At 48.8% G+C, this 15854-nt stretch overlaps 1 protein-coding gene across 1 annotated transcript in view; it reads left to right on the top strand.

The window, feature by feature from the left end:
• Nucleotides 1-15854, top strand: part of LOC130022488 (zinc finger protein 120-like) — an 89844-nt gene that overhangs the window by 68986 nt on the left and 5004 nt on the right. The gene's annotated exons all lie outside the window — the stretch shown is intronic.

The raw sequence follows: 15854 nt of genomic DNA on the forward strand, positions 1-15854 counted from the left end.
TTGCCACTCTGTGTCTCTTAAATGGTGAATTTAGACCGTTGACATTGAGAGAGATTATTGTTATGGGGTTTTGTGTCATCTTTCTGTAAGGGTGTGTTGTGGTTGTAGGGTTTGTCTTGTCTGATAGTAGCCCCTTTTGCCCTTGTTTTAGGTTTGGTTTTGAGTCTATGAAGTTCCTGAGCTGCTGTTTATCTAGAAAATAGTGTACCGTTCCTCTGATTTTGAGTGAGAGTTTAGCTGGATAGAGTATTCTTGGTGAAGCATTCATTTCAGTGAGATTTTTTTACTATATCTCCTTTGGGCTTGGAGTGTTTCCTCTGATAGGTCTGCTGTGAATCTAAGGGGAGCTCCTTTGTGTGTGATTTCCTTCTTTGACCTTGCTGCTTGCAGAATTGTGTCTCTGTCGGCAGCATAGATCTTTTTTTTTCTTTTTGGGTCATACCCGGTGATGCATAGAGGTTTCTTCTGGTTCTGCAATCAGGAATTACTCCTGGTGGTGCTCAGGGGACCATATGGGATGCCAGGAATCGAACCCAAGTCAGCTGCGTGCAAGGCAAACGCCCTTCCTACTGTGCTATCACCCCAGCCCCTGGCCACATACTCTTGGTTTGAAATCTTGTTTCTGAAACTGCCTCCCAGGGTTTTCCTTGTAGGCAAGTGTCCACTGCTATTGTGTTGTTAAGGGGTAGACGCCTTTGTTCCTGTTCCAGTGTCTCTCCGGCTCTCAGGGTTGTTACTAGATCAATTCCTCTCTTCATCTCCAGGGCTGGCTACAGAGTCACTGCTAATACAGGATTGGGGGACTTCTCCTTTCAGACCCCATTTTGTGACCAATCACTCTAGCCACCACCTCTCCACTCCTTTATGTGATCCCATTCCACTTGCAGTACACTTTTTTTTTCTTTTTGGGTCACACCCAGCGATGCTCAGGGGTTACTCCTGGCTCTGCACTTAGGAATTACTCCTTACAGTGGTTGGGAGACCATAAAGGATGCCAGGGATTGAACCTGGGCCAGCTGCATGCAAGACAAATGTCCTGTCCACTGTGCTATCACTCTGGCCCAGCCAGCAGTACACATTTACCTGCTTTGTTCCAGTGGTTTCCTGTGCACCTGGTGTCTGGGCCTTTAAGGGTGCTTGCAGAAGTGGAAGTGACATCACAGAAGGGTTTTTAGGTGCTTGCTTCAGACACAGGATCAGGTCTCCATTTGTCACACGGGTGAAGGGAGCAGTGGCTGTCCTGCGTTGAAGGGGTCTGTGAGGGCTGCTTTTGTGGCAGGGCACAAGTCACCTCCCGTTAGCGCCTCACGCTTCCCCATCTCGTCACTGGGAGTGGAAGGGCGACGCCAGCTTGGGGGCACTTTCGTGCCTCTCTTCCAGTCATTCCTGTGGCATGGTGGTGACTTTTTGGGGACGCGGAGCTTTGATGAGTATAGCAGGGCCTATACCAGGGTGCAGGGGTTTAGGGTGTGAGTGCGTGATTCTGGGGATCCACTGTGGCCACAGTCTCCTCCAGCTCCACAAATGGGCAGTGGTGGGTGGGCGTGGGGATGAGCGCGGTGGTTAAAAAGAGGGGAGGGGAATGAGAGGCGGTCCCGATCCTCCCAACACTGGGCTTCGCTGGGTCCTGTCTTGGAACCTTTGGCCCGACGTTGTTGCTGTAGAACCTCCAGATTCACTTAGAGGACCGGAGTTATAGCACCGTGGTCAGGGAGTTTGCTTTGCATATGGCCCACCCAAGTTCGATCTCCAAGCTCCACCAGGACGGATTCCTGAGCGCAGAGCCAGAAGTTTCTCCTCCATATCCCCAGTGGAGTGTCCAAAAAAATAAAAGTCCTGTTCATTTTTTAAGGGACAGGGTTGCGCTCCCCAAAGGCAAACAACCCTGTAGCTCTGGGTCACTGTTCAGTAATTGCATTGATGTGCAGGTCCATCCTGGGGACGCAGTACTAGGGATGGTTGCGGTTTGCAAATGAAAATTTGCTTTTGGACTAGTTTGTTGTATTTTGGGCAAATCTGTGGAAGATCGAGGCTTACTCCAGGGACAGCACTGTGGAATTATTTCTGTTGGTGCTTTAGGGTTAATATATTTGATATGGTTATTTAATACATTTTGATCACTTGATCACTTGAATTGCCGTTAATCGTCGATTTGCTTGAGCGGGCGCCAGTAATGTCTCCATTTGTCCCTGTCAAGTGCTAGTGTAGCCCAGTGGCATCTGTTCACTCTAGGAACATGAAGAGCCTCAAACCTATCGTTCATGATCTTGATGAAGCAGTTTGACCATCTAGTAGGTGGGCAGCCACGCGGTCTTTCGACATTCTGTGGAATCCAGTCGGTAACAGCTCTAGTCCAGCGGTCGTCTTTAAATCTCATTATGTGACCAGCCCATCTGATTTTTGACACCTTGGCAAATGAGACAGCGTCCCTGATTCTTGATCGTCGACGGAGGTCGGAGCTCCGGATTCTTTCTCTCATTTGAGTGAAACGTGATATTCCAAGCATAGCTCTTCCAATTCCTCGTTGGGAGACCCGAATAGCGTTCTCATCCTGTTTGCACAGGGCCCAGGTCTCTGAGGCATATGTTAAAGCAGGAAGAACAGTGGAATCAAAGAGATGTGCCCGGAGCCGGAGGTTCTTTGTCCTCTTAGCTTTTTCTTCGACGCTCTTGAAGGCATTCCAAGCTGCTCTCTTCCTCCTGCACAGCTCGGGTGCCAGGTCATTTGTCATGTTAACTTCTCGACCTAGGTACACATAGCTGTTGCATTCGGAGATGGTCGTTCCGTTGAGAGCAAATGGGGTGTCAGGAATGAGGCTGTTTCTCATAGACATTGTCTTCATAAGATTCAGCTGTAGACCGACCTTTCCACACTCACGGTCGAAGTCGGCCAGCATTTTTCCCGCTTGGCTGATGTTTGTTGTTATTAAAACAATGTCATCAGCAAAGCGGAGGTGGTGTAGTTGCCGACCATCTATCTTCACTCCCATTCCTTCCCATTCCAGTCGTCGCATGATGTTCTCGAGGGTGGCCCTGAAGAGTTTCGGTGAAATGGTATCACCCTGCCGAACCCCTCTCTTGACATTGATGATTACTTCTTTGTAGAATGGTGAGATCCTGGTAGTGAATCCGCAGTACATCTCACGGAGGATCTTGATGTATTGAGTTTGAATGCCCTGATTGGGTAGGGCTTCAATGACCGCTTCTGTCTCAACAGAATCAAAGGCCTTCTTTAAATCAATGAACGTTAGACAGAGCGGCATCTTGAACTCCCGAGAAACCTCAATGAGCTTGGTTATCGTGTGGATATGGTCGATGGTGCTGAATCCCTTGGGGACCCTGCTTGCTCGCATGGTTGTCCTTCATCTAGTGTTCTGCCAATCCTATTTAGGATGACTCGAGTGAACAACTTGTAGATGACAGACAATAGGCAGATTGGGCGATAGTTGACAATGTCATGGATGTCTCCCTTCTTGAACAGTAGTATAGTCCTGCTCGTTTTCCATTGGGACGGAACCTTGCATTCGGACAGGTAACGTGTGAATAGCCGAGCCAGTGTTTTGATGAGTATTGACGGCAGATTCTTCAGGTGTTCAGGTCGGACCTTGTCTGTGCCAGGTGCTGTTCGTTTCTTTACTGACGAAATGGTGTGTCGGATTTTGGAAGGGAGAACATTGTGAATGACATATCCATCCTGTGGAATTTGGTATGTCGGCAAGTGGACATGGTTATCGAAGAGATTTGAGTAGAAGTCATGGATAATCTTCTCCATTGCCATTCTGGAGGATGTGATCAATCCATCAGGACGTCGGAGGGCAGCCATCTTGGTCTTGTAGTTGGCGAAGGACAGGCGGGCGTTACGAATACTTTTCCTGACTTCTGCCACATCTACCAGCACTTCTGCTCTTCTCTCTTTGAGGTCTTCCTTGATCGCATCTCTGCACTGCTTTGCGAGCTCAGACGTTAGCTTGTGGTTGCCTGAGGCATGCGCCAAACCACGTTGCCGAATAAGCTCAAGAGTTTTCGAAGACAGGCAGTTTTTTGTGGCCATCTCTCTTGGCGTTCCTCGCACAATCATGGAGGTGCTGAATCAGTCGATCGTATTCCTCGTCAATGTTGTCAACAATGGCATCTTCCCACTTTGCCGCAATAGTGCCAAAGAGCTCCCAGTTGGTGGTCGTTCTGGGAGTTCTCTTTTTAAACTTTGCAGCCCTTTCTCACCTCTCTGTGAAGTAGAATTTTGCACGAAGGAGACGGTGGTCCAATCCCATTCGGAATTTTTGGACAACAGCGACATCGGTCTCGTAAAACCGTCGATTGAATACGATGTGGTCTATTTCATTGTGGAATCGTCCACCGGGAGACTCCCATGTCCAACATTTAGATTCGGCCTTCTGGAACTGTGAGTTACCATGGATGGTCTTGGTCGACATGATGAACTCAGGCAGTCTCTCACCCTGTTCGTTCCATTCAAGGCCATGGGTCCCGATGTGAAGTTCTTCAGCTGATCTTCTCAGTCCTATCTTGGCATTAAAATCACCCACAATGATCTTGTAGAAGGTCAAGATCACCGACACTACGTCCACTACCCAGCCGCTGCCACACTCCAGGTCGCTTTCCGGACCTGCATGGCAGCTCCTGCCGAGACTCACACACGACTGAAGACCCACAGAACAAGATAAGCGGAACCCTCTGAGATCTTGGACTCCAGGCTCAATGGACCCAGGGACAGAGATTCTCTGCTTGCTCCCACCAACCACAGGTGACAAAGGGATTATAATCAGGAGCCCCACCCTACCCTGCCCTGTCTGCTTCCACCAACCACCAGAGACCCAGAGATTGGATTGCGCACAGAAGACCCACCCTACCCCTACCGGGACCAGATAAATACCCCACTGGAAGACCTCCACTACGGACACTACTTCCACTACCCAGCCTCCGCCACACTCCAGGTCGCTTTCCGGACCCGCGTGGCAGCTCCGGCTGAGACTCATGCACGACTGAAGATGCACAGAACAAGATAAGCGGAACCCTCTGAGACCTTGGACTCCAGGCTCAAGGGACCCAGGGACAGAGATTATCCACTTGCTCCCACCAACCACAGGTGACAAAGGGATTATAATCAGGAGCCCCACCCTACCCTGCCCTGTCTGCTTCCACCAACCACCAAGAGACCCAGGGATCAGATTTTGCACAGAAGACCAGATTAATACATTTTATATATTTGATATAAATAAAATGATATATTTAAAATGTTTAATATACGTAAAATGTACATTCTCCATCCCTCTTGGAGAACCCGGCAAGCTACCGAGAGTATCCTTCCTCTACGACAGAGCCTGGCAAGCTCCCCGTGGCATATTTGATATGCCGAAAGCAGTATCAAAAATGAGTCTCATTCCCCTGACCCTGAAAGAGCCTCCAATATGGCACTGTTGGGAAGGATGAGTAAGGAGAGACTGCTAAGATCTCAAGGCTGGGACCAATGGAGACATTACTGGCACCCGCTAGAGCAAATGGATGAACAACGGGATGACAGTGATACAGTGCTTTAGGGGTCATATGAGATGCTGAGGATTGATTTTGGTCAGCAAGGGAAGTGCTCCTCCCAGGTGACTGCCTCTCTAACTTCAAATTTTTTCTAATATGTAGAATTTCTGTACCCTAAAATCAAGTTGGGATGCACCCCAACTCTTCATCTCTCCCTAATCAGGCTACCCCCGACTGTTATGCTGAGGTACTGAGAGTTGTGTTCAAGTAATGTAGGATGCGCAGAGTGCATTTGATGGCCATGATTCATCTCCCCACCCTGGCCAATGAAGGGTGACAGAGAATGAAGAAGGAAACAGGGCCAGGCTGTTGTGATCTGTTAGATTTTAACCCAAAGTGTTTTAGGCTTCATCGGTGAAGTGCCGGTTTTCCTCCTCCCAGAGAAGCTTATCGTGTCCTTGCTAATATTCCTAATTTAGTTCAAGTTTATCTTTAATCTTTTCTTTGTATTTTACCTCTCATTGTCCCAGTTTCCCATGTCACTCTTGATTACTGATAAGCCATAACTTTCTGGTAATTCTCAATTTTGTTTTTGTACTGCTTAGTAGTTGAAGTGCTGTGTATTTGTACCTGCTTTTCTATTTCCCCTGTAGCCGTTTTATATTTTACTTTAGATCAGTGTTCTTCGGTTCAACACAGAAAGACCATCAATCCAAGGTTTTGGGAGTTGATTGACTCTGAAATACATCTACTCCTGGGCATAATTGCTTGGCCATAGTTACTTGACTTAGGCTTCAGTTGCTGTAGTTCCTAATACCCCAAGAGGGGGGGTCCTGTCGTGGGACTGGGATGGACCCAGAGCAAGTGGCAAAACTCCCCTGGCATCCAAATGGGACATTCTAGAAAGCAGAAATGCATGGTCTTGATGCAAACTGTTACAGCTTAAGAGACAGGACCCCCATGGGGAAGGACAAGCTGAACTGGCCTGAGGACTTAGTCTGGGATTTAAGGTAAAAACCTTACTTGCTCTCAGAGCCCAGAGAATTAAGTGTTGGGATCTTTGTCTCTTACTGTGTTTATCCAAACAACTGCATGTGTTGATAATGTATACAACTAGAGGGAAAGGTAAAAGCAATGTAGATGTCCCTGGGAGACAGAGTGAATCTCCCCAAGAGAATTTCTTCTGCCAAATGTTTATCTATGTAAATGATCAATCACACCTATGTCCTTACCTCAACCCCCCTCTTCAGATGTTCTGAAAGTATGGTAGCTGCTCGGCATTAAATGGGCCGTTTTTACCATCAGTCTGTGGTTCCCCGTCTCTCTGTCTTTCTCTCTGTTGGGAAAGCCTGGGGAAGTGAGGAGGCGGCTCTGGACCACCAACGCTTCACAGCACCCCCGCATTTTACTTCGTGAACTCACAGTGATCAGTTGCTCCTTGTTCCATTCTCCGCATCTATAGGAGTCTCCCCCTGCCCCTCACTCTCTTTCTTCGCCCTTCTCCCACAGCCTTTATTTCTCCAGCCCTTTCCCCAGGAGTGGGGGTAGCAAATACACAAAGTTGTGGTTGTACAATCAATGGATGTAAAGCCCTTCCCTCAGTGGAAACTTCTCTTTGGACAAAAATCTCTCCCTGCAAGGAGATCAGCTCAAGGGTAGAATTTCATCTAAGGACGTGTTTTCCTTTGCTTAGTCCATATTCATTTAAACAATCTTGACTACTTAATCTTTCTGTTCATTTTGAAGGGTCACAGTAGGAGGTCTATTAAGCTTATAGGGTGGCTCTGTTGGGGATATTTCCTATAGATCCCAGACTACACTCTTCAGGACAGGTTAGTCCTTCCTAATCCCAGCAGGACCCTTATCCAGTTACTTATACTTGGGTTATGACGGAATTTGTTTTGGTGCTTACCTGAGCTTCTGCTTATCTAGAAAATAGTGTACCATTCCTTCGAGTTTGAGTGAGAGTTTAGCTGGATAGAGTATTCTTGGTGAAGCATTCATTTCAGTGAGTTTTTTCACTATATCCCACCATTGCCTTTGGGCTTGCAGGGTTTCCTCTGATAGGTCTGCCATGAATCTAAGGGGTGCTCCTTTGTATGTGATTTCCTTCTTTGACCTTGCTGCTTGCAGTATTGTGTCTCTATCGGCAGCATCGATCATTCTAACTATGTTATGTCTTGGAGTGTTTTTGTTAGGGTCTCTTTTAGCTGGCACCCTTTGGGCTCCTTGAATCTGAATGGCTGCATTGTCGAGCTCTGGGAATTTTTCAGCAATGATTTGTTGAACCGTGACTTTTTCATTGGGATTGTTTCCCTCAGCTTCTGGTACTCCAAGGATTCTAATGTTGTTCCTCTTGGAATCATCTCCTAAGACTCTGATTCGCTCTTGAGCTATTTTGAGGTCTCTTGCCATTGTTGTTGCCAGTTAGCTTGGTGCAGCTGTTCCTCCAGCTCACTGATTCTGTCTTCGGCTGTGGTCATTCTACTGTTGAGGGCACAGATTGAGTTTTTTATTTCATCTACGGGATCTTTAATTCGTGACATTTCTGTGTGTAACTTTCCAATTTCTGCTCTCATTTCACCAGCCCTACCCACTGTCCCTGCACCCGCTGTCCTGTTAGTCCATCCTGCTGCTTTGTTTTCTTTCATATTTTTGTGCCCTAGTGGAGTGCCTAGGATGTCCTCTTCGCTCTGTGCTGCAGATTCACCCCTGACAGGCATCAGGATCACCAGGGTGTGGTAGCCCTGGAGACACACTGGCAGCTACCATGATTCAGACACAAGTCATCTTTTCCTTTTTTGTTTTTGTTTTTTTGTCCTTGATCTGGGGTGCCTTGCCAATTCAGTTACACAGGCTGTGCTTGGATTTTCTGTTCATGACCTTTCAGTAATTTGACGCACTATATCAGGGGCACACGGGTTCTCTTGTCACCTTTTCCTTGTCACCAATCCATGTCTCTGTCTCTGGGAGCAGGGCATTCCAGGGTGAAGCCTTCGGTCGTCTCCTGGCTGGAAGGAGGAGCCCTGAGGCCTGACAGATGAAGAATAACACCAGAGTCAAGGAAGCAAATCGCAGGGTCATTCCATGATGGACTGTCCAAGGTAGTGAAAGGCCAAGAGAGCAGGGCACAGATGCCTGTATTCAGGCGCCCAAGGCCCCAGGGGTCAGCAGCACATTTCACATGTGCTCAGGGTACCCACACACTGCCCAGGGCCCGAGCCAGTGAGTTTCCCTGACACTCACCTGCACACATAGCTCAACTCCCTGGCCTCTGGGGAGTCTGTCATGGAATGACCCTGTGATTTGCTTTCTTAACTCTGTCGTTATTCTTCCTTAAAAAAAAAAAAAAACTACAAATGAAATAAATGAATTGATAAAGGCGAGGGAGCCAAAGGTGACCATAAATTGCGCTATGACTCAGGAAACGCACTGAAGTGCGTAGGTTACGTTCTGCTAAGATTGCACGCTTGGTTGTGAGATTCCCTGAGACCCAACACAGACCTCATGCGCCACCAGGCTCTGCATTCTCTTACATCTTCCTGTGGGACCTCCAGAACCTATTAAGGAGTGGGGAGCATGTGAAAGTTAAAAAGCTCCACCAAATACTATTGAGCCCCAAGCAAGTAAAGAATCGTCCCCCGGAGCCACCACAGGGCAGGAGGCTAGTACATCAAGAGGACATTTGCCTTGTATGCTGCTGACCAGGATTGAAGCCAGCATCAAATAGGATCCCCTGAGTGCAGAGCCAGGTATTAGCCATGAAAAAAATATTTTTCAAAGGAAAATAGAGGGGCTGGAGCAATAGTACAGCAGATAGGGCACTTGTCTTGCACGCGGCCTACCCGGGTTCGATTCCCAGCATCCCATATGGTTCCCTGAGCACCCAAGGGCTAATTCCTGACTGCATGAGCCAGGAGTAACCCCTGTACATTGCCACGTGTGACGTAAAAAGCAAAAAAAAAAAGGAAAGAAAAGAAGAGCACTTTTCATTTCACTAATATTCGAGGGGAAAAAAGCATGAAACTTTCTGCTTTTGGAAGTCGTAAAAATCCCAATATCTTGTAGTCACTAGGATGCTATAAATCATTTAGGTTGTCGAAAAGGCTAAGTAAGGCCTTTTGACCAGGAAAGTTTGCTAATTGTAAGCTCGGTATATATCTCCATTCTAGGATGGGTCCTTATGCTCTTTCAATAATATCTTTGATTTTGGAAGCACACCTGACACTTCTGGTGGTGCTCAGGCAACCATTTGGGATGCCAGGGATGGAACGCAAGTTGACCAAGTTCAGAGCAAGTGCTAACCCACTGTACTCGTCACTCCTGGACCATACTCTGGGTTTGAAAATGTATTTCTGAAGCCTCCCCATCGAACTTTCCTTGCCAGTGACTTTCCATTACTCGTGTGTTGTCAGGGGTAGAGCATTAACGCGTAAAGTGCTCTCAGATGTCCTTATCAGCCTTTCTTTCCAGTTTCTGTCCACCTCTCAGGTGGCTGCTCTCTGGGTTGTTCCAGTTCCTCTCCAGGGCTGGCTTCCCAGTCACTGCTTTCACCCCCATCTTGATTTGTTACTTCCCTGAGAAACTCCCTGTCTGTGCCCCACCCACTCCCTACCTGCCTGTTTTACCCGGATCTACTCTGTTGCAGTTTTCCTGATGGGGCCTTGTGTGTGAGAGCATTGACTCCATACTTGAGTGGCCAGTAAAGCATCAGAGGACTTATTCTTTTTTTTTTTTTTTTTTGCTTTTTGGGTCACATCTGGCGATGCACAGGGGTTACTCCTGGCTTTGCACTGAGGAGTGACTCCTGGCGGTGCTCAGGGATACCATATGGGATGCTGGGAATTGAATCCGGGTTGGCCGCCTGCAAGGGAAACACCCTACCCGCTGTGCTATCTCTCCAGCCCCCCCAGTGGACTTCTTACCGGAGCTCCTGCACTGACCAGCTGCTCCAGCAGCTGCCTCTTCACTACTTTATGCAAATCCATCCCCCTCCCGCCACTGATTCACCTTGGTGGGGATATTGGTTCTTTGCAAATCTTGAGTCTGGCCCTTTAAGGCTGCTTGTGCACTGAAAGTGACATCACAGGATGATGGTTCTCTGCACATCTGGTATCTGGCCCTTTAAGGCTGCTTGCAGCACCGGAAGTGACATCACAGCGGGGCCCTTCCTGGTGCTTTTCTTCCTGGAAACGGGGTCAGAGAGTCCTTGTTCACGTGGGTGAAGGACCAAGTAAGGCCCCAGTGAGGATGGGGACTCTGAAGGCCGATTTTGTCTTGCTGCAGGTCCGAGGTGGCCTCCCCGTGAGTGCTCCGAGCCTCCCCGTCTCCACACTGAGCCGCAGGACCGCCCCAGCCTCTCGCGCTTGTTTTTCTTGTGTTCCCCGATATCCAGGCGGTTCCTGAGGTATGTTGGAGTCTTTTGGGGGGCGCCGAGCTTTGGGAGGTTCCTAGGGGGCTGTAGTGGGATGCAGGGGTCGCGGGTGTGAGTGCGTGATCCTGTGGGGCCGCTGTGGCTACGGTCACCTTCAGCTCTGCATTGGGGCAGCCGCGGGTGGGTGCGGGGATGAGTGCGGGGGCTGCGGGCCTTGGGGTGCAGGACGGCCGAGGGTGGGGGCTTGGCTGTCCGCACCCTCCAGCTGAATCATGTTGGGACCTTGCCCAAGTTTCTCTGCTGCAGAATCTTCTGATTCACTTTGAGGCGCCGAGCCACAGCCCCCCCTAAAGGCAAGAGACCCTGTCCAGCTTTTTCATCGGCTGCCCTCGGGGGTCAGCCCGGGGCGGCGGATCTGCAAGTGGCCGGGGTTTCCCAATGATAATTTCCTTTTGGGGCTATTTTTGGCGTGGGGAATGTGGGGTTCTGCATTCCCGGAGATACCCTGAGGGTTTTCTCTGGCTCTGGCCTCAGATGTTATTCCTGGCAGTGCTCTGGGGGCCGTGGGGATGCAGAGGATTGATTCGTGTCAGCAACGCAAGCATCCTAACAGATTTACTGTATGTTGGAATAGGAATATCTGCTTCCTCGCATCAAGTTGCAAAGTGTTGCCCAGGCCCCTGGCTATAGAGTTGAGTACTGGGGGTAAAGGGTGTGTGTGTGTGTGTGTGTGTGTGTGTGTGTGTGTACTAGCGTAAAAGACTTTGTAGAATTTTTTTTTTTAATTTATTTGCTTTTTGGGTCACACCGGCGATGCAAGGGTTTCCTCCTGGTTCTGCTCTCAAGAATTACTCCTGAGGTGCTGAGGGGACTATATGGTGTAGGGTGATATTGCTTTGTCCTTCTTCCACAAGGAGCTTAGGTTTATCTGGTTACACCCATTACAGTGCTCCTGAGGCACTTCCATTCCATTGTGTTTATGTGTAAACAATCTTCCCTATGCTCTCCTCCCCACCCAGTTAATCAGCTTTCCCCCTAATCAGACTCTATTAATTTGTAAGGTCAAATTCTTCAGAAATCTATGATTTTATATGTATGAGTGAAATATTGCCTTTCTCCTCTCCTTATGCCTTATTACTTTAAAGCAATGCCCTTTTCGTATAGATACAGGAAGACGGTTAACATTATGCTTTGTAACTTAGGATTTAATTGGCTTTGAATAATATTCACTCCTGGGCATCTGCTTTCTTGACTTAAGCCTCAGTTGCCCTTAGTTCCTAACACCCCAAAAGCAGGGTCCCAACGAGGGACCGAATGGACCCAGGGCAAGCGGTGAGCTATCCTGGCATCAAAATGGGCCAGGCCAAAGTGCCACAATTCTTAACTATAAGTTAAGAGTTTGATCATAGACGAATGCTGTCATGATCCAAAAGTAATGACGAGACTAGGATCCTGCTAGGGGTGGGAAAGACTATCTGGCCTGAGCACTGTAGTCTGAGATCGAGATGGCCCTAGGAGGGCAATTCTATAAGTTTAAGATATTTCTTACTGTATCCATACAAAATGATTTATATTATATATGCTTATATGCTTGTCTGACTAGGAGAGGAGAGACACACCCATGAGATCCTGCTCTAGGGTGGGTCTTCCTGCTGAGAAAGGGTCTGTCCTAGGAGTGACTTTCCCTGAGGCTAAGAATTCTACCCCTATTGATTGATTCTACCCCTATGTGTAATTGTTCCCCCAATTCCTCATGGAAAGAGATATAATGAGACTGTAGCATGGGCAAAAGGAGGCAGAGGCAGAGAAGAGAGACTGTTGTGAATGGAGAGAGGATTGGAATAAACTGCGACTAAGACCAACCAGCCTGGCCTTCATTCCTTCCTTTGCCTGCCCATCGCCATCGACCTCCCCGGGGTGGGGGAAGAAGGGTGAGACTACTGAACGCGGACGGCGGGAGAGATAGAGCCACCACCATTGTGTGCTGTGCCCCTTTTTGAGTTTACACAATATGGCATGCTTGAACTCAACTCAAGTTGACCACTTGCAAAGCAAAACGCCCTACCCACTGTCCTCCCATTCCAGCTCCTGTTTTGTTTTTTGTTTGTTTGTGTATTTTAGAAGAGAGGGGCTTCCTCAGGCAATCATAGCCCAGAATGTGGCTCTATCACGGGGGTGGGGGGGGTGGAGGGCAACCCTGCTTCTGGCCAGAAGGGGGCGCTGATACATGGGATATCCTGGCCTCAGAGTCCGGTCCTGGCTGGGCCTGTGAGCACTTCTGTGGGATCCGGGAGGAGTCCCCAGACCAAGGCAGGGCCGACTTTTCTCTCTTGTAGCCAAGCCCAGAACTTGTGTCGCAAAAGGCAGCACACAGATTCCAACCCATTTTGCTTCTGCTGGGGAGAAAGAAACATCTGACAAGTGTCCCCCAGGCGGGTCTGTGAGCCAGTGCCCGAGGGTGTGGCTGGTCAGAACTTGGGGATTTTGCTCCTGTCCAGTGCTCACAATTCTGACTTCTCCTCCAGGTCTCTGGTCTTCTGGAAAAACAGGCAGGAGAAGATGGTGAGCTGCCATCGGACACACCAACCCCAGGTAGGAGTGACAAAATGAGGTGATGCAGTGACAGGAGCGTCAGGCTTCCCAGGCTGTCTGTCTCTGACTTGCTTCATGAAGGATCCTGCCACCTTGTGAGAGCACCTGGCTCTCTGTAGTATGAGGCCACATTTGTGTCAGTTTCGTTGTCTTTGGCTTTAGGACCACAGCATCGCAAAGATTACTGATGCTCACGGATGACTCCTGACATGTCTCAGGGACCATATGGGGTGCTGGGCATCAAAGGCTGGTGTCTGGGTATTTTGTTTTGTTTTCGGAGCCACACGCAGTGATTCTGGGGATTATACTCTAGGCTCTGCACTCTGGCATTGTACCTGGCACTGCTTAGGGGACCCTATGGGATGGTGGGGATCACCAGCCCTACCCACTGTCCTGTTACACAGTCATGCTGCTTTGTTTCTTTTCGTATTTATTTTTGTGCCACAGTGGAGATGCTCAGGGCTTCCTCCTGGCTCTGTGCCTGATGTGCATCATGGGTCCCTGGGTGTGCTGGACCTGTTTGTGCCCTTGCAGCTCAAGTGACTGTGGGATACAAGGGGTGTATGTTTAGTGATTTGAGCTGAAAGCAGGGTCACTCATTTGGGTCCCAGTGATTGTGTGCTCAGTTTTTACTCTATGCAGTGCTCATAGGAGCAGTGGTTGAATTCCCTGGGGTCAAAAGCAAGTCTGCCACCTTCAGGAACCTTCTAGAAGAGCATCCTCACATTTTCATAGATGCAGCTGTCTTAGAGAGAAGTTGGGACCCGTCGGCCAGAAGTTCAGGTGGAGGCTGGTTCCTCCCGAGGGGACAGACCCTGAGACCCTCTAGGGCCCTGGGTTCCTGGCCTCACAGCCCAGGGTACAGGGTGGGGACAGACCCTGATTCCTGCCCCCTTTGTATGCTGGTTAAGGGCACGGTGACCTTCCCCGACGTGGCCGTGATCTTCACCCCAGAGGAGTGGATGTGCTTGGATGCCTCTCAAAGAAAGCTCTACAAGGACGTGATGCTGGAGACCTACCAGCACCTGTGGGCCATTGGTGAGAGCAGTGCGGGGCTGACCTTGTCTGGACCGACCCATGTGGGCTCCCTGTGCTGGGCTGTGACTGTGTTTCCAACATTAGCTGTGACTGTCCTGGCGAGGACAGCCATGCAGTCGCTGTTTCTCTAGCTCCTTCCCTGGTTTTCTTGTTGGTGCTGACCTGGTGATGCTTGGGGTTTACTCTAAGCTCTGTCCATAGGAATCACTCTCTGTGGGTTTGCATGAATCTTGAGTGTTGGGGATCGACCCAGGTTAGCCCCGTGCATGGCAAACTCTTCATGTGCTAAGCCATCACTTAGGTCCCACTAAAAAGTTCCTGGTTCCTGCCAATGCTGAGTTCTCTGATCACTTCTTGTACTACACATAATTTCTAGTATACGTTTGGGTTTTGCTTTTATTCGGGGCACAACCTGAATCCTCTTGTCTCTGTGCTGAGGGAACACTCCCAGGGTTGTTCAGGAGCCATGGGATTCTGAGGATTGAACATGCTTGGCAGCGTAAAACCTTGCTGTCTTAATCCTGGTACAATTGCACCAGGCCCACAACTTCAGTTAATTTATTTTTATTTTTATTATTTTTTTCAAATTTTTTTGTTTTTTAAAATTTTTATTAATGAAACACCACAAGGTACAGTTGTAGACTTACAAATTTTCATGCTTAGGCTTCAGTTATACAGTGATCGAGTTCCCATCCCTCCACCAGTGCCCATTCTCCACCACCACTAATCCCAGTATCCCTCCCATCCCCATCCCACTGCCCACCCTGCCTCTGTGGCAGGCCATTCCCTTCTGTTTTGTTTTGATTTGGTTTGGGGTTATACTTAAAAATATGTAGGGATTATTTCTGGCTGTGTATTCAGTTATTCATCCTGGTTGTGGTCCGGGGCATTGTGTGCTGCTGGGGATCAATCCTGTACGTGTGTGCAGTGTCTGTGTCCTGCCTGCTGCAATATCGCCCCCAACCCAGTTCATGTACTTCTTAGGGCCTCACCCCATCAGATGTTGGTGTATTTCAGTGCTCGCGGTCACTTTCAGTGGTTCTTGGTTCATCCGGAGTCAGGATTTGCCTCTGGATTATGCAGTCAGGGATCACAGCTGATGGCTTGAGAGATCCTGCTGAATGTCAGGATCGAACTTTAATTGACTTTGAGGAAGGCCAGTGCCTGACCTGTTGTGCTGTCTGTCTGGATCCTTTTATGTTTATTTTTATAACCAATTTGTGGCTTTGGTCGTCTTTGGCCAGCTTTGGATTTGTTAAGCTTTGAGGTTTACTGCACTCAGGCATCAGTTCGCGCAGGCTCAGTACATTGCATGTGATGCCGAACCTAGAGTGACAGTACAGCGAACACGGTGCTTGTCT

Source organism: Sorex fumeus, unplaced genomic scaffold (genome assembly GCF_029834395.1).
Source record: "Sorex fumeus unplaced genomic scaffold, SorFum_2.1 ptg000019l, whole genome shotgun sequence".
Classification (NCBI taxonomy): domain Eukaryota; kingdom Metazoa; phylum Chordata; class Mammalia; order Eulipotyphla; family Soricidae; genus Sorex; species Sorex fumeus.